The sequence below is a fragment of the Acyrthosiphon pisum genome, chromosome A3 (genome assembly GCF_005508785.2).
Source record: "Acyrthosiphon pisum isolate AL4f chromosome A3, pea_aphid_22Mar2018_4r6ur, whole genome shotgun sequence".
NCBI lineage: Eukaryota > Metazoa > Arthropoda > Insecta > Hemiptera > Aphididae > Acyrthosiphon > Acyrthosiphon pisum.
In genome coordinates this window covers 23,948,064-23,951,963 of record NC_042496.1, presented here as the reverse complement: position 1 = coordinate 23,951,963, position 3,900 = coordinate 23,948,064, and positions in this window count along the sequence as shown.

Sequence of the window (3,900 nt, the reverse complement as noted above, 5' to 3'; positions counted from 1 at the left end):
TAGATAAAATTATATTAATTGAAATTTATTTAGCTGGACGAGATGGAACAGCTGATACCATACTATAATGAAACGTTTTTACGCGTCTATCCATTAGTCATCCTAGTCCCGAGGAGTGTTAAAAGTTGGCACGTGATTATTACCACAAAGAGTTCAGTGTAAACATTTCATAATATGTATATAATAATAAACTGTTAACCTAAACTAAATAGGTACCCCAATTTATCAATTCGAGTTACGTGATTTTCCTCGGTAGTTATATTATATTGTGTATATGTCGTAACATAGCTTAATCGTTCTATCCCGAAACTTTGGTTGTTCGGAATTTTGGTTCCATAATTCCATAATATCATATGAATTATATCAGGGGCGTACCCAGGAATTTTTCTAAGGGGGGGTCCAAATTTTGTCCACATGTAAAAAGTATAAAAAAATGATATCATTGAACAACTAACAAAAGGTGGGTAAGTGGATGTCGCTCCGCTGTACAGTAGGTTACAAGTGAGTTACTGTATAATGGATAGTATTAAATTTGAATTCAATGATATAATATCACTGTATAAGAAAAATGATTCTGAGCGGAGACGGTTTATCAGTCTAGGTATTAGAGTTGGGACGTAACAATACCTATTATAAGTATACTTATCTATAGTATTAAAAAAAAATTGACCTATAATAGGTATTAATAATAAATTCCAAATTAATCATATCACAATATCCATCAGGTAACGCGTTATACATCAACAAAATACCGTGGTACTATCATAGATATAAAATAGTATACTTTAGAAGTTTCAAGTACCCACAAATAATATTATACAATCATTACAATCACAACAAAATAACTAAAATAGTTATTCCAGGTTTTTTAATATGTAATTTCATCCAAATTTGAACTTAAAATGACTATAAAAATAAACTGTGCTTATGTATTTCTTAGAATTTTCGGTAACAGAATTAAATATTTACGTGGAATCTTGTTTTAAAATTTCAATCCTTAGATATAAAAGTTGAACATTTTATAAATTTTTAACTACAAAATAATTATTCAATTTTAAATTTGATAAATGTTGTCAACATTTTAACTTCAAATGCTTGTAAAAAAAAATTGTGCCTATGTAATTTTAATATTTTTCAACTGCTATTGTTACAATGTATCAGAGCCCTGTATTAATTGTTTACACTTTTTGGCCCAATAGATAAGACTTTATTGATATAAATAGAAAAAAAACTAAAAAAGTTGAAAACTTACAATGTCCGTAAACAGCTCAAAAAGAGTCAAATTATTTTCAAAATTTTATCGTATAATATATAAAATGCTAATATAAACATTCAGTGAAATTTTCTAGTTTCTACAGTCATTCATTTTTTAATTACAACAAAATAAGAAAATTGTTACGTAAGAAATCGAGTGAATATCAAATGTTGTAAAAATATGAATTTCAAACGCTCATAAAAATTTAATTTGAGTTTCTTATAGACATTTTTTTTTTTGGTAAAGATAGATTATCCTATAAGGAATCATGTATTACATTTTAAAATCTTAGTTCTAAAAAGAAAATTTTTTACGAATTATAAACTCAAAATAATTAGGTCATTTTCGTGATTTTTCCATATTTTGTCAATTTTTGAACTTTAAATGCTAATAAAAAAAAACTGTGACTAAGGATTTTTAATATTTTTCAAATGTCATTGTAACAATATAGTAGGAGCCTTGTATTAAATTTTCAAGTATTTTTACTCAACAAATAAAGTTTTATTGACATTCATAGAAAAAAAAAACTAATTAAATTGGAAACTGAAATTGTCCGTAAACAGCTCAAAACAAATCAAAATATTTTGAAAAATTTATCATGTATAGAAAATGAAAATATAAACAACCAGTGAAAATTTCATGTATCTACAGTCATTCATTTTAATGTTACACCAAAAACCAAAATCAATTTTCTCGAGAACAGATTTTGCGTAAAAATTCCCGTTTTTCCTTAATTTTTCTTTTGTATTTCACGGCGCTTTTGAAATCTATCTAAATTTTACTTTTGACCCCATAAAGTAACAACTAGATTCACTTTCCTATCAGAAAAGGTACTGTTGAAGAAAATCCAAGCACTTGTACTGTCCTAAAAGGTGATGACAGACACAAAAATAAAAAAAATAAATAATAAAACACACATCATTGTAAAATCAATACATTCATCGTTCCACTCAGAATCTAAAAATGTTTATTCATAAACTCTTTAAATGATAAAAGAAATAAGCATAACACCCTAATCTTACAATTAAAATGTAACTTGATGTATTAAAATATAATTTTTAATAGTTTAAAATTTTAGTCTATGGAGGGGGGTCCAGACCCGACCCCCCCCCCCCCTTGGGTACGCCCCTGAATTATATATTATAAGTGGGTACCTATATAAGTGCTAAAACAAAAATTAAAAAATGTAATCTTATAATCTATTTTATCTTATGAGTACCTCTCATATCAAGCGTGCAGTATAACCTTATGCGTCACATCATATTTATTTAGGTTTTTTGTTATCTTTACATGTTTGTATAAAATTTGTAATTTGTATGATACGTAGGGTAGGTATTATACATATAGTAATATGTTATAAACTTACAAATATATATAGGTACATAGTGTATACAAAGCATGGCTTTGTACCTACTCAATTGTTCCATTTCTATTATTATTAATATTTTTGTTACACCCTAGGCGCATATACATGCAACTTAAGAAGTATAAAAACAAATACACCCGTACGAAAGCATATACACAACGGTGTTACTAAACCTCCCAGAACGAGAGGGTGTCATGGGATTTGGGGTCAAAGAATTGAAGTACGTAGAATTTAAACAAGAATATTCAAAGTAAAAATTAACATTATTCACCTAAGGTATCCCAAATTAAATTTTACTGTATGACGTATGCCATGATATTATGAACAATAAAGGCACTGCAGACAAAAAATATTTATATATGATATGATTTTAAATCTCAGAAATATTTACCTAATAGAAATATATTTTTAAATTATTCGTATGAGTTTGTGAGGTTAAGTTTAAAAATAAATTGGATTTCAAAAAACATGAAATTATGTAAAATTTCTATATCAAACATAATTTCTTATTTTTTAATTTTATGATAACAAATGCATTCAATATAAGATATTTTACATAAGGTACATTTTAGGAAATTTTTTTTTTTAAACCTTTTTTTTTTGTATTTAGGTCATCTGTTATACGGAAACTGTAAAATAAGCTTAATAGGTAAAATAAATAACAACATAAAAAATAAGCTTGAAGAGGCCTCACACTGGAGGTACTTTGTCTTGAAATATTGTCGTTCTATGTTATAATGATCTATATTTTCTTTAGATAAGCAGGTCACGACATCATTGTATTCTTAGACTAATGTACATATTTTCTACTAATTTAATTGTGCTGGTCATATAATTTTAAATCCATCGAGAAAAATAACAAATGCATTTTTGAATTAGAAAAATAATTTACTGATCTATTGTAAAAATAGTTACACAATTTCACCAAATAAATAATTATTGAAATATGATTATAGTAAATACATGAGATAGCTAGTTATTAAGTTACTATATTATTAAATTAAATAACCAACAAATTTATGAAATATTTGACTATAGTAACTACTGTAGTTACCTACCTATAATCAAGGCTGTGCAAGTTAACTATTTTTTTTTAACTCGTTAAGTTAAGTTAATTTGGAAAAATGTAAGTTAAGTTTAAAGTTAAAAGTTACTTTCCTTTTTTATTTAACTTGTTAAAGTTACAAGTTAGTTGGAAAAAATAAGTAACTTAACTTAGTTAAAAATAATTTACTTTTTTTTCATATAAAACTTATAATTACACCATTTACACCTCATG